This window comes from Microtus oregoni, unplaced genomic scaffold (genome assembly GCF_018167655.1).
Source record: "Microtus oregoni isolate MIOR12 unplaced genomic scaffold, Mior012 000021F_ref0000039, whole genome shotgun sequence".
NCBI lineage: Eukaryota > Metazoa > Chordata > Mammalia > Rodentia > Cricetidae > Microtus > Microtus oregoni.
Genome location: NW_024543080.1, coordinates 10,267,870 through 10,289,946, shown reverse-complemented (window position 1 = coordinate 10,289,946; position 22,077 = coordinate 10,267,870). Strand labels below are relative to the sequence as shown.

The 22,077-nt window shown below is 37.7% G+C and overlaps 1 pseudogene; it reads right to left on the bottom strand.

Annotated features, from left to right (window-relative positions):
• Positions 1-8,264: 8,264 nt before the first annotated feature.
• Positions 8,265-20,713, bottom strand: LOC121460819 (annotated as a pseudogene).
• Positions 20,714-22,077: the final 1,364 nt, after the last annotated feature.

Here is a 22,077-nt window from a genome sequence, read left to right as displayed (position 1 = left end):
AATATTTAATTATCTTTACTCATTTAATCTATGACTGTCTGTACTCTTTCTTCTCTCTCAAGCCCATGTACATTTATCCAACTCTGTGACCTATTCAGAGGTCTTGTATCAGACTCTGGAGTAAGGAGCACCTTATTTTTTTAATACTCAGTGGTCTTGGCTAGAACCAACTCTGCAGCACTGCCTGTCAGCTCCCCCCCCCTGTCCAACATGGTGGAGGTATGTTCACTACCTCTGTTAGCCATGCTTACTGCCCCAGCTCCAGGATGCAGCAGATCTATGTTGCCACTAAGTAATGTGTAACACAATGCTCACAGTCTCTATTTCAGTGCAGGTTTTCCTGGAAGAGCCAGAGTTCTTGCTACCAACATGAACCAGGTAGTTGTCTCTTAAAGAAGCCATGCTTTTTGCTACTAATGCTGAGTCAGGAAGCCTTCACTTAAAGGAGCTGTGCCTCTGCTGGTGGCCAGATAACAGAATCTATCTGAAAATATGTGGCTGCCAAGAAGCTGCACTTGGCTTCCACTTTTGTTAGTTTTCTTAGGCTTTATGTGGATGAAGTTGGCCCACATGGACATAGTTATATAAACAGAGACTGCTTGTTTGTTTCCCAGCTGTCCAGATCTAAATAATCACACAGAAACTATATTAATTGCAACACTGTTTGGTTTATTAGCTCAGGCTTCTTTATTTATTTCTTACATCTTTAATTAGCCAATTTCTATTAATATGTGTACCATATGAGGCTGTGACTTACCGGGTAAAATTTCGGCTCCAGCATCTGTCTCCTTTGGCAGTTACATGGCATCTCTGACTCTATCTACTCTCTCTCTATATCTCTGTTTGGATTTTCCACCTTTCACTATTCTGCCCTCCAATAGGCCCAAGCAGAATCTTTATTAAAAATGGTAATAAAACATATTCATAGCATACAGAGGGGAATCCCACATCATATGATGTCCCATATCATAGGTCTGTGTCTATTCAGTCATCGTCAGAGATGCTTCTTTCTGCATCAGATAGGAATAGACTAACAATATTCAGAGAATGAGAGAGAGAGAGAGAGAGAGAGAGAGAGAGAGAGAGAGAGAGAAAGAGAGAGAGAGAAAGGAAGAAGGGAGCAAGGTCCATGAAATGTTGAAACAGACAGTTCTAAATAAGATGTCTTCATTACATCCATCCACTTAGAGCTCAGGGAACTCTAAGGAAGAGGAGGAGGAAAGACTGTAAGAGTCAGAGATGATGGAGGAGACCAGGAAAACAAGGCCCTCTGAATAAACTCATCAAGGATGATATGAATTCACAGAGAGTGAAGCAGCAAGCACAGGACCAACATGGACTTACACAACTTCCTCTACATATGTATTAGAACTCTCAGATGAGTATTTTTATTTGGCTTGTGGTTGTGTGAATGAGTAGGTCTTTGATTCTTGTCCCAGTAGACTGAGTTACAGACTGAGATTCTGCCAGAAAATGTATAAAATGAACTGAAGAATATTTTCAAAGGCTGTGGAGAAATAGTAAACCAGTTAGTGTAAACAAAGTCTTTTTATAATAGCTCAGTGCAGATCAAAATGACAGTAATTCTAATATCATATACATTCTGCTAGATGTTCATTAGAATGAAAGAGGGAAGAAATAGTCATTTTATGCCATTTAGACAAAAAGGGGTAATACAACCTGAATATATACAGCCTAGAAGCATAATTTGTCAATCAAAGATACAGAGAGATGCTAGGGTACATGCATACTATCAGGCGTTAGTGATATTTTATTTATGCTTCAGTAAATAAAGATTGTCTGATGATCAGGAAAGCAAAACAGCCCAGCCACTAGAGCAGTCTCCATTTATACAGGGGTGCATGATCTATTTTGCATAATCAGTCTCTGAAAAGATCATAGAAGAAACCTGAGCAAATCTTAACATGCTTACATGATGTAAATCTGCAAGGAACTAAAGTCAAGAGATTGGTGAGAAAAGAGTGGGATTATCATTATTCTGACAACATATTTTGTAGTCTCAGTCTTAAAATAGAGTGAGATAATCAGTATGGATTCTACCTTTTTTCTTTTCTTCAAACACATACAAATCCTAAAGAGAATTCAACAATAAACATCACACTCAGTCAACTCTATTAAGAACCTGATGCCCTGATATGTGATCAGACGTCATGGTTTTTGGCAGATTTCATTGAATTTTGGCTCCAGTAGTAGTAGCCTCCGTTCTGTTTAGAAAGGGTCAGTGCACATGAGCTCATTTGTATCCTTCATATACAGCGATTCTCTGTGTACACTCACAAACCATCACTTCGGTGGCCAAGTATTAGCTACCTCTACCATGCCATTTATTTTTCTAATTATAAGACTTATGAAAACCTTTCAGATATTTAAGTAGAAAATCTCTAGTTAATGATTTGAATAATCATTGTCCTAAGTGTACAACTTCATGTACTTTTGTTTACATTTTTCACTCGTAGTCTGTGGGACTTTACTGTTGGATCAGTTTGGGTATGAAGTTAGAATAACCTTGGCTTTGGTCAAACTGCTGAGTCACAGTGACACTACTTATAGTCACTCTGAGAAGTGAGATCGGTTAAGGTTTGATAAACAGTGCAATGTTTAACTACAATCTTAGTCAGATAAAAGACCTATTAGTGAGCCTAAGCTCTATTATTCTCTGTTCTTTCTGATTATTAAAGGCAGAAAGCCACTTCCCTGTATGAGTAAGTACATTCATATCTCTGCCCTTAAAGCCCATCAATCAGTTGGATTACAAGCAAAACACACGTTTTTAATAAAACAATCACAGACTACCACTAGAAATGCATAAACAATGGCTCACTTAACTCACCTCTGCCAGATTCTCTATTTGATCCCTTGATCTGTGACTTCATCTTTCAAGAACACACTACCCCCACGTATAATAATTATTACATATATGTATATATAATACAACCATACTAATATATATATATATATATATATATATATATATATATTCCATACATCCCCAAATACCCAAGGAGACAACAATACTTAGGGTGCTAACAGGTAAAATAATTACATTTTATGTATCTTCTTTTAGTCTTGGGTACCATTTTGTTGAACTGAATTGGGTATGCATACATTTATCTCTTTTTCTGACCACTGAATGTTTCATCACTAGGAGACATCCAGTGACTCTGTGGAAGATGTATTTGTTATATTGATCAATCTTTATTGCTCTGTAGTAGTGTTTCTAGTTATTGTTGATTTTAAAATATGCTTTCTGTGGTATATGCTTAATGCTGGATTTTGTGCTTAAACAGTATTAGGAAGCAGCCTTCCATTTAGGAAATTTGTATTATCCATTCTTTAATTCATATTACATTAGTGCATGAAGCTCTTACTTAACAGTTGTATACCCTCACATTGATGTCTCAGCTTCATGCATCATCTGGGTGGGTCCTAGAGAAGGGGGTATTGGGAGGGATGAGTATTGTCAGTTCTAAGTTTCCTAAATATATTTGTGAATGTATGTGTGGGGTTATCCCTTTTGCTAATAAACATGAACAGTCTCAAAAAAAAATGAGCTCAAGATTTCCAGAAGCCATGTGACTTCTTGTGGAACAAGGCCTGAGATTAGCTTGAATGGGTTTCTTTGTGCTAAGACTCTGGAGGCCCTGACCCAGTTGGCATGAGCTCTGGACAGCTTGCTGCATGATTCTAGGCATGTGTAGGAGGAGGGCGCTTGTTCTTCCCAGCTGCCACCCAAAACAATCCCACAAACTGTACTAATTAAAACACTGCTTGACCCATTAGCTCTACCTTTTTATTGGCTAACTCTTACATCTTAATTTAACCCATTTCAAGTATTCTGTGCATCACTACAAGGTCGTGGCCTATCAGCAAAGTTTCAGCATGTCTCTCTTCAGCAGATAAATGGCTTCTCTCTGACTCCACCTTCCTCCTCCCATCATATAGCCTAGCTTTTCCTACCTAGTTCTGTTCTTCCCTGCCATAACCTCAAAGCAGTTCTTTATTCATTAACCAATAAAGAAACACATAGACAGAAGGACCTCTCACACTAGGTACGACCCTGGGAATGTGTGTGCCATGTGATTTCCTTGTTGTCACAATGCTAGCCATACTTCTGTCTGAAAGAATCACAGTTGGTCATGAAGTTTAATATTACATATTTGCTGTAATATACTGGACAGGATCATTTTAACCCCAACAGTTTTTCAAAAATTTTCTTAAATAGATCATATTAGCATTTAATGGGAACATTCAAGGAACAGGGAATGAAGTAGAACCATAGAAAATTACAGTTACCTATGCCAATATCCCAATAAGTTATGGAGATAGAACAAGGGAAATACAGTGCCAACTATTAAGTGTAAGTTTCCAAGTTGTGTTACCTACAGGATCAATAGAAAACCCTGGTATGTCCCCAAAGGAGATAGAGTAGTACAAAGTGTAGATAGGATTGATCCAATTTTGACTGGTGAATTGATCCTGAGAACCCAGACTCTATCATATGTAAATATTAACCACAAGGGACAAAACTGTCTCTCACCCTGCATGAGACAGTAATTGCATATGCTAACAATTGGGTATACTCTTCTACCTGTAAGTGTACTGAGTTAGAGAGGTTTCTTTGTAGCTTGCAAGATTGCTTATTCTTCTAACAGTAGCGAGATAGACCAAGAAGGTAGTAGCTACTGGTTGGTAATATTTATGCTGTTTAAAAGCATCCAAAATGAGGAGTTGTGAAGGGTTATTTTTTTTTTTTAATTTATTTATTTATTAAGGATTTCTGCCTCGTCCCCACAACCGCTTCCCATTTCCCTCCCCCTCCCCCGATCAATTCCCCCTCCCTCATCTGCTCGAAGAGCAATCAGGGTTCCCTGACCTGTGGGAAGCCCAAGGACTGCCCACCTCTATCCAGGTCTCGTAAGGTGAGCATCCAAACTGCCTAGGCTCCCACAAAGCCAGTACGTGCAGTAGGATCAAAAACCCACTGCAATTGTTCTTGAATTCTCAGTATTCCTCATTGTCCGCTATGTTCAGCTAGTCCGGATTTATCCGATGTTTTTTCAGACCTAGGCCAGCTGGCCTTGGTGAGATCCCAATAGAACATCCCCATTGTCTTAGTGTGTGGGTGCACCCCTCGTGGTCCTGAGTTCCTTGCTCGTGCTCCGTCTCCTTCTGCTCCTGATTTGGACCTTGAGATTTCTGTCCGGTGCTCCCGTGTGGGTCTCTGTCTCTGTCTCCTTTCATCGCCTGATGAAGGTTAATATTCCTGAGGATGCCTATGTGTTTGTCTTTGGATTCACCTGTGAAGGGTTATTTAACTGGATGTTTATTTGTCTACAGAGACAGTTTCCAATCTGTGGACTGCAGAGGCTCAACTGACCCTTTCACAAGGATCACATATCAAATATCCCGCATATCAGATGCCTACATTACGACTCATAACAGTAGCAAAATTACAGTTATGAAGTAGCATGAATTATGGTTGGGGTCACTACAACTTAAAAACTGTATTAAAGGGTCACAGCATTGGGAAGGTTGAGGTGAATTAAAAAACATGTGGAACAAAGATGTTACGGACTGCAATAAGCAAAGATTTCCATGCTCTGTCTCTTTCTCAAGGCAAGGCAATGGAGAAGAGCATCATTTAACTTTAATTTGCTGTGCAAATATTGATTTTCCTTCAACTTTTATTTTTCACAGCAATTACAAGAAGGTTGTATGTAATTGATTCTCATATGCTGTGAGGCCAATTTTGTGCCTTGGGGAGTTAGTAGTGCCACTGGCAGTAGATCTCATATTTATCCGTAGTGCATGAACTGGCTTTCTTGAGTCCATTCCTTATAGACGGGCACCTTGCTCAGCCTAGATACCGGGGAAGGGAGAGCTCCTTGGTACTGCCTCAAGTGATGTGACAGGGATTGGTGACTTCTCATGGGAGACCTCACTTGCTCTGAGGAGTGGTTGCAGGTGGGACAGGAAGAAAATAGCAGTAGCAGAAAGTGGGGGTGTGCTACGTAAAATAAAAAGATTGCGTTAAAAAATGAAAAATCCTTTTTTTTACTTCCTGTGCATTATTATAACTACTGGTATAAAAATAATAATTCTCAAGTTTTACATAGTAGAGCACTGTAGAAATCTTTTTAATATATCAAAAATGTTAACTAAATCTCCCATCCAACTTTAAAATATGTTTATTGAGCAAAATAAATGCTGTTCAGTTGGATTCTTTTTTCCCCCGTGTTCTACTTTGCAGACTATGTTCTGAGAATGAAAATTCTAATTGTGTAGTAAGAGCTGCGGGCTGTGTTCCTACTGCCCCAGTTCCTGTTCACCTGGCTAGCTTAAGCCCCGAAATAACAACAACACAAACTGTATTCTTGGCCCATTATATCTAGCCTCTTCTCGGCTGACTCTCGCACCTGGACTAGCCCATTTCTAATAATGTGTGTAGCACCCCAAGGTGCGATTACTGGGAAGATTCTAGCCTATGTCCATCCTGGGTCGGAGCTTCATGTGTCTGCCTGGGAGAGGGGAGCATGGCTCTGAGCTCACTTCCTCTTCCTCTCAGCATTCTGTTCTGTTTACTCCTCCCACCTTTGTTTTAACCTATGAGGCCAAGCAGTCTCTTTATTAATTAACCAATGACCTTCCTCCATCATAGTTGTAGATATTGCAGGTCAGATCTTGAGAAACTTTTGCTGTTTAAACTACTTTACCATAGATTCTGTGATATGACACCAAAATTTTCTATCCAATCTTGACTATTTATTCATTCTTCAATTATTATATTTATCTTGATAATGAAAATATGTAAATGTACTCTAAGTTTGTGTTTTTCACACAATTGTCCTGGATTGCAAAACAGCTAGAAATGACTAGCTAGATGAATAAAGGGAAGGCACAGGTCAACTTATTGCCACTGGAGGGAGATGTACTGTCACACTAAGCAGACTTAATTATGTATGGATTCTCAGCTATTGCTCTGAGCTAAACAGTCCATCTTCCATCGTGCATATTCATATTGTCCAATTGCACAGAACTACTCAATAAAAAGAATAGTCAAAGCATCATGTGGTAATAAGGCTTCGATTCTTCTAACCAAAATACATCAGGTGATATAGATTTTTCCAATGTAATATTTTTATTGATTCATTGGGAATTTCACGAAAGGCATCACTATCACACTCACCTACCACTCCTCCCAGGTTCACCCTCCCACTCCAGGGTAATCCCCCATCCAAAATACATCAAGTCCAATCTGTGCCATGTATGCACTTATCAGGGCATGGTGAATGAAGCCTTTAAGGTAACTGCGTCCTTCCCTACACCCCGGCCAGAAACCATTAACTGTGAAGAGCTGAGGGAAATGTGTTAGGAAAAGTCTCGAGTTGGTGTAATAAGTGACAAAAATTCTCTGCAACGTATTTTGCATTTAAGAAAGATATATTTCTATGCTCATGTAGGACATACGACTTGGTTAACAATGTACCTAGAGCAAATAATTCTGGATTTCAGTTGTATTCTGTCTTTAAAGGTGATTTTCCTTCTGACATTTGTGTGCATGCATCTGTATTTCTGTGAAACTGTGAATTGTACATTGTTTTTCCTTCTTGCCAGGCAATTTAAGCAATTTTACCATCTACTTTTGTAGTTCTCCACTTACTCTATTTCTTTATCCCCCCCCACATATTTTAGTGTGCTTTAAACTTCACTTTGTATTTGTTATTATTGTTGTTGTTGTTGAGGGTGGTGGTGGTGTATGAGTGTATATGAGTGTGTATGTTGTGTGTACATAAGTGTTTGTGGGTGCAGAGTCACAGGTTGTAGGCACAGGACAAGTCTGTGATGTTGATTCTCTCCTTTCACAATCTATCAGTTCTGGGGTTTGAACTTGAGTACTCTGGCTTGTGCAGCCCATGCCCCTATAACCTGAAACATCCTGCTGCCCTTCATATTTGCTTCTATAAAAAATGTGTTCATCCTTTTCATGTATAGTTGTGTTCATTGTATTCTCAATTATCTTTCCTCTACTTTGGTTTTTGAATAAAATCTGCCTTGTCATTTTTTTGACAGACAGTGATAGGTCATTTGATTTTTAAGATAATCTCTCTAAAAATTTCACAATAGAAACTTCAGGCTTCCTATTTTTCTCACATAAACAAGATGGTATTTCAGTAGTTATCATTGTTCTCGGGATGATTACATCCATAAATCAGTACAAAATTAGTCATATCAGGAAATCAATATTTATAATAGTTTGTTTTTTAATTTTTAAGGAGGAAAATATATAATCCAGTATCCTATATCTTTTCAAACACTTGATACACAGTGCTAGAATTGGATGAAATAGTCTTGTCTTCTTTCTTAAAGAGTCCTATTCCTTTTTATTCTTTTGCTTCTTTACAAAGAATCGGTAAACAAACAAGCCACATTTCATAGTGAGGAAAATCATAGCTGCCACACAGGCCAGGAGGAATCCAATCACATCCAGAGAGTAGTACTGGTACCAGGTGAGGTTAAAGGCAAGAGGATTCAGGTGCTTAGCCCCTTTGTGGCGCATGACATACTCTGTCCAGGGGCTTCATGGGCTGGTCATGGTGAATGGTTGATAACCACATCACATTCTTTTTATAGCTAAAGGAAAATACGATGGGTATTAATTTACAGAAAGCAGAAACATGTGTATAAATTTATGTGTATCATAACGATGATTACATGAAATATAAAGAAAATTCTGTGTTTATCACAGTAAAGATCTTAAATAATGTATTATCCAGAACTTCTTCAACACACAGAATTTAAATATATAAGAAATGATAGGAAAAGACAAATATTTGTAAGTAAGAGATCAGACTCAATTAGGACCCCAATGCAAAATAAACAAAGTCAAAAGGAGCTAGCTTTTGGGGTCTTGAAACATAGGTAATTAAGGAAGCAATTTCTAGTGTAGCTGGTAAAGAACAGTAGAACAATTTGGAAATGCACAGCGATGTGTCATTTTCACCGTGGTCCATATCTGGGCAAAGCTGTTACGGAGTTGGGTTTAATGAGGAATTTGTATTGACCACTTATTAGTGCTTATGGGTTATAAATGTAGATGTGTAGTAATTGTTCATTAAATGGATTCTTGGTCTTTTAATTAATTTCTCCTTCTAGTTTTTAACTGTTAAATGAAAATAATAAAATGAAAATTTCCTTTATTCAGGTGAAAATATTTTTTATTGATTTGTATTGAGCTCTACATTTTTCTCTGCTATGCTGCCTGCCTCTTCCTTCCCCTTCAACCCTCCCCCAAGGTCCCATACTCCCATTTTACTAAGAAGATTTTGTGTCTTTCTACTTCCCATGTAGATTAGATCTATGTATGATTCTCTTGACACTTGGAATACTGTGAATTATTCTTACTGTAAGCAAGAACTAGAGTAAATACTTGCAATTGCTGTTCATGCTTTTCCTTTATGTATTATTTTAATGTTGAGACTCTTCAATTTTTACACTAAAACATTGAAGATATATTTGATTCAAGTGGTGAAATGATTATAGACCATAATGTATGGGATAGGAATCTAGATATGGACATTGCTCATCAAGTGTACAGTTTAGCATGCTGAATCATAATAGAGTACCAACGGCAATAGAGGCAACTTCCGTTCTTATTATTTATAATATACTGGAGAATAGCAGCCAAAAATGCAGAGAAAAGTAAAAGCTTTTTAGACAAAGGCAGAAGTAGTAATATAGTTGTTATCCAGGAGATGAGACCTGTAATAAGGATGTTGTACAGTTTACTGAAGACCAATTCTGTGTGTGTCATAAGCCTTCAAAATCACCTATGAATCAAATTATTGTCAAACACAAATTTGTAAGATTCAATATAATTGGAAGTAGAGATTAATTTTTATCTTACTGGTTTACAGAAAGCCATTTTGAGGTGAATTTTTAATGTAAAAAAAGTGTTGACTATGCTCATATTCTTCACTAAACTACAATTTCAACTATCAGTAGTTATCTGAACAAAACTGTATTTACTCTAAAATTAAACCACTGATAATTTTTGTTTTACTAAAACAGCTCCAAAGTACCTTGATTTTGTATGTTGGCACATGTTTTCTTTGTATGATGAAAGAGGAGGATGTCAAATTAAACTCAGACATTGTCTAAAACAAAAATATTGCGGAAACATATTGATATTCCCTCACTGTCTAATGCAGCTCTTTGTACTTATCATTATTTCTTTGTTTAGGTTATTTGCTGCTCTCTGGAACTTCTAGTGAGAAATTATTCATAATAAATAGGCTAGTGACAAAGCTCGCTGTTAGATTAGTTGCTCAACATGCATGTTTAAAGTTCTTTGTTCCAATACAACACAATAAATAAATATATGTTTATACCCACGACGGATTGTTAATGATTTCCTTCAGGGCATTAAGCAAATCTGAACTTGTCATTGTATGAAAATCTACTGAAGCAGCTGCTCCTTTGGCCACCATGTGAGCAATGTTATCATATTGTTCTGCAAACAGAGGGATGCCAACCATGGGGATCCCATGATGAATTGACTCATAAATGCCATTGGCTCCACCATGAGTTACAAAAACTCTAGTTTTTGGATGACCTAGGATCAGAAGAACAACAGAAAATATACTAATTAGAGCTCTTAGATATAAGTGAAAATATATAATCAAGTGAGCAATGGGTCAGTGTATTTTTAACATTGAATAATACAACTTTTGCATATATATCCAAAGGATGCTCAATTTGCAACAAGGACATGTGCTAAAATACGTTCTGAGTAGCATTGTTTATCATAGCCAGAACCTGGAAACAACCTAAATGCCCCTCAAATGAAGAATTGATGAGGAAAATGTGGTACAATTGCACAATGGAGTACTCCACAGCAGAAAAAAATAAAAACATCTTGAATTTTGAAGGAAAATGGATAGAGCTAAAAAAAACATTATTTTGAGTACGGTAATCCAGATTCAGAAAGACAATTATCACATGTACTCACTCATAGGTGGTTTTTAAACATAAAGCAAAGAAAACCAGCCTAAAAACCACAATCTCAGATAACTTAGCCAACAAGGAGGACACTAAGAGAGACTTATATAGATCTAATCTGCATGGGAAGTAGAAAGTACAAAGGAAAAGACAAGAACTCCTGAGTAAACTGGAAGCATGGGGACCTTGGGGGAGGATAGAAAAGGGGAGAGGAGGTTATGAAGGGGAGCAGAGAAAAATGTAGAGTTCAATACAAATCAATAAAAAAGAAAATTCTATTAACAAAAAAGAAACATTAAATTAAATTGTTTAGGTCTCACAGTAAAAATCATCCAAGTTCAAATTGTAACTGAGAGAGCTGCACCTTTTGTTTTCTTTTAAAGGTGATGCTAGGATTTACAGGAGAATTATTTGAGTGATGGATGAATGACAGATGTGGCCCGTGATGACACTGGGACAATGAGAAGGAGTTTTCAATTGGACACATAAAATACATACTGGATGGAAGAATGAATGTCTCAGAACACCATGTGTTTGTTATAACTAATCTACTTAAAGAGTTCATATGTCAGCACCATCCATTTCTTTCTTGCTTCTCCCCCCCTCATTATCCTCTTCCCCAGTGTAATAAAAGCTACCAAAGGCACTTTACAAATCCATAGGGAAACACTGTTATACACTGATGGAGGAAGGTCATTGGTTAAATAAAAAGAAACTGCTTGGCTCTCATTGGTTAGATGATAGGTGGAAGGAGTAAACAGAACAGAACGCTGGGAGGAAGAGGAAGTGAGCTCAGACTCCACAGCTCTTCTCTAGGGAGCAGCCACCTCAGAGAGAGAGACGCCATGCTCACGGCTCCTGGGCAGATGCATGCGATGAAGCTCTGACCCAGGATGGACGTGCGCTAGAATCTTCCCGGTAAGACCGGTGCTCACAGATTATTAGAGATGGGTTGATCGGGATATCAGAATTAGCCAGTTAGGGCTAGAGCTAAAGGGCCAAGCAGTGCTTAAAAGAACACAGTTTGTGTGTTGTTATTTCGGGCTTAAGCTAGCCAAGCAGCCGGGGTGCTGGGGATGCAGCCCCGCCGCCCATATTACTACAAATGGAGCCCATTTGTAGGTTTAAACAACAACAAAAAAAGGCTTTAACTTTAACATAGCAAAATTACATATGACGAAACAGTTATCAAGTAAAAGTTACAATAATCTTTATTGTAACTAAGGAAAACTATAACTATTAACTAACTATTCTTAACTCCATCAAAGACTCAAGAAAGATACAATACTACCTAAGCAAACAAGAAAAAAGCAACTTTTAAAACTTGAGAAATGACAGAGACATCTCGCTGCCTGGACAGTCACCCAAAGTTCCTCTGTACCATTGGGGCATCCATCTTCAGCCTTCAGGCCCATGGTATCCAGCAGACATTTCCATAAAGCAGGAAAATTCAAAGTCAATTCAGTCACTATCTGTTGTGGCCTGCAGAATGTCTCGCAGACTCTTTCATGAATCAGGAACCCCGAAAGATCATCTCACCTTAGGCAAGTTCAGTAGTCCTCTCTCTGTGGGTTCTCTGTGTCCAGTTTATGCAATAGTCCAGGCAAGAGCAGTTTCTTGCCCAAATGGCTATCAAACTCCATAACGTGCCTCTTCGATGCCCATCTTCCTCTTGAAATAGATTGGTGCTGCCAGGAGCAGAGTGTCTCATTGTCATGAAAAGTCCTCAGTTATTAAAACATTTAAAATGCCATATTCTATAATCTTTGAAATATATGGAGAATGCCTATCTAAAATGTATCTACGCACATCTAGAAAATATTAACTAACATGACTACAAACTTGACTATTATTTATGATTATCCATCAACACCTATATTTCCTAATTATACATTACATTTTAATAATGAACTACACAATCACAATACCTTAATCAATATCAGAAATACATATACATATAACAAAATTGACCATAAATCTCTATCAATAAAGCAAAATCTATACTAATGCAAATTATTCATACCTATATCATATCTCCCTTTAAATGTAAAAGAACGTTTATAAACATTTTTTGGGAATATGGGCGCAGTTATTTCTCTCCAAACTGCTTCCTGCTGAATGGGGGCATCGTTAATTAGGTCTTTCATGGTATAACCTGTGTGCTAGTTTCATCTCAGTTGGCAGTTGAGCGAAGCAATTTTCTGAAGGTGTTCACACCAACCCTTCAGGAGGATGTGGTCCATCATACCAAATCAGAATAGAAGAAATGAACAGGGTCTCATCCTCTGTGAAAACAAAATAAGAAACTCCTTTCCAAAGCATCATGTCCTTAGATCCAAATTTCAAAGTCAAGGCATCAAAATATCTATGTTGGATTAGATCAGCAGCATTTATAAATAAATATCTTTTAGCATCTGTTGCTCCTTCCTCAGCATTTAAATAAGTTAAAGAGAGCATAATAGCATACAGTATCAAAATTCTCTGTCTATTTTCCATCTTTGTGCACTTTATTTTAATCTCTATTTCATTTCTTTTTACTTCTATTTTATATTCTCTGTATATCTTTGACCTGGAATAACTCTGTAGACCAGGCTGTCCTTACACTCTCAGAGATCCGCCTGTCTCTGCCTCCCAGGCATTGGGATTAAAGGTGTACACTACTACACCTTGAACTCACAGAGATCTGTTTGCCTCTGCCTTCTAGGCACTGGGATTAAAGGCGTGTGCTACCACACCTTGAAGTCACAGAGGTCAATCTCCCTCTGCCTCCCAAGTGTTGGGATTAAAGGTGTGTACTACCACACACAACAACTCTCTTCCTTTTTTTTTTGTTTTTTACTTTAAGAATTTTAACTTTTAGTCTGCATATATTTTTAACATGCTGTAAATCATTTAAAAGTTTTCTTTTTCTTTGACGCTCTCTTTACTGTATCTCTCTCTGTTTTTCTGACCACATGAGTCTTTAATTTATCAAGCAATCTCAGTAGGACTAAAGCCGTCGCTTTGACGGCTGGATCCAGCCCATTCCTTAGCTTTCCAGCCTCATGGCTGAGGTACTGGCTGTAGCCATGTTTACTGCCACAACTCTATGGCATTTCAAGGTCCCTGCCAGCAAGCGAGCTTCAGCAGCCTGTGCTTGCAAACCGCACGAACCGCCTGCATAAAAGAGTCAGAGTTTGCCCTGGCAGGACAGCCCAGAAAGCTGGCATTTTTAAACGGTGCAGCTTTTTTCCTGCTACGGCTGAAAACCGAAAAGCATGCATTCAGCTTTTCATCAACACCATTTAAGTGTTTCATGGCAGGACCTCTTAATGAGCTGCAGGGTTTTGCAGCTAAAGCTGAGTCAGGAAGCTTCTCTTAGATGAGAGTGCTTGCTTGCCTCTAGCAAGCAGAGTGCCACAAATGCTTTAAAGCCAGAGTCCACACTGGCAGCACAGCCCCAAGAAGCTTCGCTTTAAAATGACACAGCGCTTTTTCTGCTGCTGTTGCCGAATCAGGAAATCTCTCTACAGCACACCACCAACAAACAGCAAAAATCTGTGTTAAACTCTCTCTCCCTTATTTTTAAGCCTTCTCAGGTTTTTTAAGTGGGTTTAGTCCATCACATCGGGCGCCATTTGTAGTAATAATAGCGGCGGGGCTGCGTCCCCGGCACCCGGCCGCCCCCACGGCTAGCTTTACCCAAAATAATTACATGGAAACTGTATTCTTTTAAGCACTGCTTGGCCCTTTAGCTCTAGCCCTAACTGGCTAATTCTGATATCCCAATCAACCCATCTCTAATAATCTGTGAGCACCGGTCTTACCGGGAAGATTCTAGCGCACGTCCATCCTGGGTCAGAGCTTCATCGCATGCGTCTGCCCGGAGCCGTGAGCATGGCGTCTATCTCTCTGAGGAGTCTGCTCCCTAGAGAAGAGCTGTGGAGTCTGAGCTCACTTCCTCTTCCTCCCAGCGTTCTGTTCTGTTTACTCCTCCCACCTATCTTCTAACCAATGAGGGCCAAGCAGTTTCTTTTTATTTAACCAATGACCTTCCTCCATCAATACACACTTGCTTATTAGTACATGCATAGTAATATGTGCTTGTGTGTGTCCAGGGGGTTGGAAGAGTTTTGCCAAATGTAGTGATGTTGTTAGCCTCATGAATCATAGACTGTTAATAAAATACCCAGTGCAAGAAATTTAAAACTTCACTTTTAGTTGTTCGTTTGATGAGGATGGAGTGTCCTTGACTCTTTTCAAAGAACATACACTCTAGCCATTGTCCTCGATTGCTTCCCAGAACTTAAAGATAAGATCTCTGAAGACATTATACACTCCAGACTAGGACCTGGAGCAATTGAGAAGCAATTGATTTGGAAACTTCTTCTCTGCAGACTTTCATGGTATTGGAAAAGTCTACATAAGATCTCTAGGGAGAAATGTAATCAATAGTTATATTAGCTATCAGACCTATGGCATGGCAAGATATCCATAATAGCAAAATGGTGGCACTTTTAGGAATAAACAAGATAAATCCAAGTCTCCTTGGATTTGACGCCAACTCAGTGGTAAGAAATTCATGTGTGGTACTGTAAAGCAAGTCAACTATCCAAACAAGTATAATTTCTAAGTACATTATTAGCATTTATCCTTATAACTACAGGTAACTGTAGCTCTCACAAGTCATAAAAGATCTTGTATTACAGAAAGTGGAGAATATTGCAGAGATCCCCAGCTGTTGGAAAAAGAAGAGAATAAATGATCATTGGATACACAAGGCCAATAAGTACACTTAGAGCAGCACAACTTCTAAATCAAAGGCTATGGAAATATTTTGGAAAAGATATCAGAAATGCATAAGAGCCAGGGGACCAGGATGCCTGATATATGATGTTGCTTTAGATATATTATAGGGATATTGCATCTAAGAAATCTCACCAGTGTGATTGCCTAAATAAGACCTGCATCATGACATCTCTTGTTGATCTGCCAATATAGATGGAGAAAATTTCACAAACTCTTATTCCTATAGAAAAAAAACTGTGGACAATCAATGGCTGTCAAGATGGGGAGAGCTAGATTTCTCCAGTATGACATCCCTGATCTATTATCCAATATTCCATTGTCAACCCTAAACATGTGTAAATAACAAGCAACAAAAATTGGACTTAGAAGGATGATAAAATGGTAGAGGCCAAAAGGAGAAAGAAGGCTGAAAATGATGGTAATATATTACTTACATATAATTTTCTCAGAAATGATGTATTTCACGATGGAAAATGATAACTAACAAATGTACTAAGTCTGACACAAGGCTTTTAAGGGCATTCAGGTCAACCATGACAACCAGAGTGCTGTATTGATCCAGGAATACTATGGCAATCAGAGTCCTGTATTGTAGTCAGGGAGTGGTGGTACACACCTTTAATCACATACTCAGGAGGCAGAGGCAGGAGGATCCCTGTGACTTCAGGGCCAGCCTGGTGTTACAAGCTCCAAAGTTAAAGAGAAACCTGATCTCAAAAAAAAAAACAAACAAAAACAAAAACCAAAAAACAAACAAAAAAAAGAGTTCGGTATTGTTGCATGATAAACAGTGTAAATTTTTTATGATGGGCAGTTTTGTCATTGATCATTAGTGTTTCTTAGTCATTTTTGAAAAATTCCTACTTTAGGAAAGGTAACAGGTATAAAATTGAATCTGTAAAAGCCAAGGTAAGTATAGAATGCTCCCTGTGAGTGGCATTCTTTCACAATGTACATTCTGTTCCTGGAATACAAATGCCAGCTCACATTTCAATCTCTTTCAAGCAATATATATTTAAAAATTGGTTTTATTTTTGACTTTTCTATAACGAACCAGTTTGCTTCCTATCGCATTTCAGCCTGTGACTCTTATTTCAGTGCTTGTTTCCCAGAGTATCACCTAGAAGGTCATTCTGGGGGATCCACTTGAAAATCCTGGTATTGGGACCTAAGGTATCTGGCTCTATACCTTCATATCTCCAAAACACCTGTTAGAGGTTAGACAATAATTTATATCAGATTTCAAAACTGAAAATATAATGTTTTAGAAATTAGAGAGTGCTTAGCTAAATGTCATTCTTATCTCTGGAGTGGAAACCAGGTAAAAAAATATTAGACATTAAGAACTATCAAAACATGAAGCAGAGTATGGAACACCATCTATGTTTCTCTTTACATTTAATTGGGTCGAATGTTATCATGATTTTCCATGTGCACACACGAGAGAGTTAATGAAACAAAAATATATTTAAGAAAAGTTTTTATGTTCATAAATCAGTTGCAAGGAAGAATGATTAAACTTTTTGTGTATTTACTATAATACTTCTAATATTCCATTCTTAATTTTATGCCACTTTAAAACAACTGAAGATGTTACTTATATTCATTTGTCCTATGTTCTTTTAATAGAGTTTGACATTTATTTTTCATTATTCATTATTTATTTTCAGCAAATATTCCATATTTACAATTTTCTCTGCTTACTAGTGCTTGGAAAAGGTACCACCGCAGATAATCAGAGAATGGTGTTATCAATCAATCCCACTCTGGCCATAATCTCAGAGTGTATGTGTTTAAGTTTTTTACTAACTATTAGTGACTTAGTAGCTGGCAGAGTGTTTTCATAGGGCATAAAGCTCCTCATGCTTGCTTGCACCCTTCTGCATGTTGCTCCCACCATGGAAATAACAACCACAGGGAGAGGCTAACATAATTTCTTGAACGAATTAAAAATTAAGTCTCATATTACTCATATCAGTTGAGGCACCAGTTTTACTTAGGAATCACAGGAAGTGCAGAGCACTTCATCACCTGAGTCATATCACTGTTGCTGAGACTGGATATTCCTTCATGTGGGAAAGGAACCTGCTGTGCTGCTCATAAGTGCTAGTAGCTGTAGAAATCATTCAATATCCTAATGGTGCTGCATCTGACCCATATGACAGATGGCAAAGCACTTCAGGGTTAATGCACTTTGTGAAATGCCAAGCAGTTCCACAGCAAGATCATAAAAATGGTGCTAGTGTTAGAAATCCTAAACCACCCTTGTAAATGCGAACTTCACCTACATGTTCAATATCTGTTTGCCACAATAAATTTAAACATTTCTTCAGGATCTCAGGGAAAACCAGCATGAGTTATTACAGGGAGATTTATGGGATAGGAAACTAAAATCTAGTCCCTACATACTCCAGATTACAGGTCAGATGTGGAAAATTATGTTCATATACCCTATGAAGAGAGTCAGCTGGACCTTTTCTGGCATCAATCCTATTTCTACTGGATTATCTCTTAGCTCCCATTTCTTCCTAAATGAAACACACTTTACTCTTCTGGGTTAGAGACAAAGTGCCATAGACAATGTTTGACTGTGTGTGGTTCACCAGAAGGAGAGGGACCATTCTACCTTCTCGTTTACATCGTCCTGTTTTAGGTTTGGCAGATTCAAAAATGGCCAATCCTTCCTTTTTTTTTTTTTATCAATGAACATGTTAAAAAAGCACTGAGATGGTGAACTGTTTTCCCCTTTTTTTGAAAAGTCTGCTGAGTGGTAACTAATGAAACATAGTCCAGCATTCTCATAAAGAGAGAAGGGAAACCTGGGAAGGCAAGATGGCTACAGCAGGTCTAGAAGTCTACTAATGTACTGCAAACATTTTTCAGTATCTGCTAATAAAGATTTTAAATAAAATTTCATTCCCCCCTGAATGTCTAGATTCAAAGAAGGCTCAAGAAAAAGTAGTAAATAACTACTGAGAATTTATTATTTTTGTGTAGTTTTGCTCCCAATATCATCAGACAAGAGAAATTTAGATTGCACTCACTCACCATAATTCTCTCTCTGATCACAATGATTATGTCACTGTTATTGTCATCAAAAACACATTCTGTATAATCTGCTATCTTTATCTTTGTTTCTTAATTGACTAAGGGCAATAATAATATTTGATTTTACATAAAGGGACCTTCCAATGTCACCCTTTCCAGACTTTAAAAAGCTAAGTAGATAATTGCCTTCCATGGGGATTTTACCTTTTGTGGAATCTGTGCAAGAGCTGATGCAATTGTGTTCGCCTTTTCTTGTGTTGTGTTTTTGATCATTGATCCCAGAGAAAACACCACAACACCATGTTCCCAGAGCTCTGTGCAAACTCTTCCATTTCCTGTGGATACAGAAATAATTTTATTATTGAAAATCAATAGCAGATGAAATGCTATTCAAATTGCTACTAAAATAAGAGAGAAATTAAGCATTATAGAAACAATAAGTGCCAATGATCAAGCACACATAAGACAATCATTGCTGTCTTAATCACCCTGTACTCGTGGGATGTGCACTGTGTATATTCATATCTTTGAGCAACAAATATACCAGGAAATAACTTATGAAAAAATTTAAGCTGCATCAAGTACTTACAAATTTTACTCTCTCTATATATATTTACACACACACTGCAATATGTATTTACTTAAAAACAAAACAGAAATTATTTAGCTGTGTGTTAGTCACTTCACAAATTTTGCATGAATAAGAATCCCTTATTATAGCATTAAGTTATGTCTGCCCGAGGTTCTCAGGTCAGTCTATTAATGAAAGAAATGCATAGGTTTGTTACTGCTTTAACCTTGAACATCTTTTGGCAAGATGTTCTTTTTCCCCACTTTTTATTCACTATAATAAAACTAAAAAAAAAGACGTAGAACCATTTTTAAATGAAATGAAGTAAAAAGAAACAAAATTAATAAAAGGATTTATTTACCTCAGGCAAGGGTTTGGCGGGTTTGCAGTGCAGTCCTCCAACAAACTCAATGTTTGGTATGGTTGGATGAGGAAACTCTAAATCCCAGTAGGAGCGACATAAGACATATTTGTGCCCAAGATTACTTTTCAGAGCAATGCTATTTAGGACCTCAACCTTGTGATGAAAAATACAACTTACCTAAAATTTCACTGAAAAATGGATCCCAATCCTTAGCAGGAAATGACTCAAAGAAAAAGTCAAAATATAACAAACAGATCAGATTTTCTACTCTCTCCATGAACGACATTTGACCACTTAACTTTGACATAATTATAGGGACATAAGAGGGAGGGAATGAAACTCCCCCACTAAACTTTTCTAATCCGTAGCCACCAGCATGGCGAAGACTATACATAAAGGGTACTTGGAGTACCTCAGCTATCAGCTCACCACAGGGACCAATAGCATCTGAAAAAACAACATCAAACTTAGATTCCTTTAGTTTTGCCATAACTTGTTTGTTTGAAACTGCTTGTCTACAAAGGTTTAAAATAAAATCAGAAAATTGCCCAAATAGTATGTTAAATGATGGGTAATATCTCCAACATGAATCTTTTGGAACGTCATATATCCACCTATTGACCCATTCAGTAAAAAACTTTTCTACTTTGTCATTATTGGTGGTTGTAGGAAATGTCTCATATTTAAGACCAGATGCTTTTTTGGGATCAAGAAAGACAGAAGATGAAGGTCTCAGAACTGTCACTTCATGGCCACGTTGTACAAGTTCATCCAGAATTATCTTCAGATTCATCCAGTGACTGTATTCCAATGGCCATACCAACACCTTCCCACAGCTCCCAGATCTGAAGTAGCAAGTCATCTGCAGGAGCAGCAGAGCAGACATCCACTTCACAGGCATTCTGGAGAATCAAAGTCCTTCTGTTCACAGTGTGCCCCTTCCTGTCACTATTTGTGCTTTTAACTAAGAAGGAATTAGCCAAGAAGTTAAAATATAACTTGCATTGCTCAACCTGTTATTGAACCACCATCAATATGTAGAAGGACAAAAGAAGGAAGGCTAATTTAATTGCTATCTTTTTACATCAGCATGTGTAAAGTCTCTTTTATGATGAAGTGTTTTCAGTAAGCCAGGAGGTGATGACTGTGTGTTCAATTGTCTATGCTCATCGATTCTAAAATAGTCTAAAATATTTCACAAAACATTTTAGTGAGAGACATTATGTGGCTGCTCTCTGAGTTTTTTTCTCAACAGAATGGAAAGCATATTAATTTACATAGCTGATCATTATTTCTCCCATAGTAAAAATGGAAGATTTTTGTAATAATGTTGATGTTCTGATGTGCATAAAATTCACCAACTTAAAGTCTGTGCCAAATTTTTATAGTATATTTGCAATAAGGCATAAACACTTTGACTACCAGTTTGTAAGCATTTCATGAGAAGTAGTAACTTTATTTTGGGAAAGCAAAGAAAACCTGGAAAAGTGAAAACAGCCATTTCATTGGCATGTTCCAGAAATGACTAAGTATGGAAGGAAATGGTGAGATTGTACAACATAAGTGTAAGGGCCAGAAGTAGTGGACAGTTGGTGCAGAACAATATCCTCTGGACATTCAGAACCATTGCACATATGAATCACAGTGGCTGTGGCTGGATTCAGAAGACCTACCTCAAATTAAACAAGGCATAATCCAAGAATGGATAGTGCCCATGCCTACCTGAGTAGGTATTGGTAGGTGATGGATTTTCTGAAGCTTATTAGAAATGTATGGATCTATAAACAGAGCAAAATTATCTGGTATAGAAATCTATGCAATACAAAAATATACATAAGCAACATGGTCACTTGAAGATGCAATGTAAATTGCCCCTACAATCAGAAGTTTAGAATCAATGAACTCCAGGTTTATGCCCTATATACAAGGAAGGAAAACACTGGGTTAAGAAATGTTGCACTAATTATTATCAGAATGGAAATGTATTGCCTGGCAATAGTAGAAAATACCTGTTAACAACAGGGAAACATGTTGAGGGGTTCTCTAAAGGCCCTCCAAAATAAAAGGCTTTGGATGCGGAAACAACAACATTGATTCCAGACTTTAGATTGTAATCAATCTAGTCTTTTGTTACAAGATGTTATTCAAGAAAGTATTGCTATTGGTAGTCCTTGCCCTAAAGTATTGCTGTTTCCTCTTTTCAATGTCAATACCAGGGACTTATACTGCCTCAAACAGTTGGGCATTTATGGGGTTGCAATAGTTTATCTATGAATGCAATCATAGT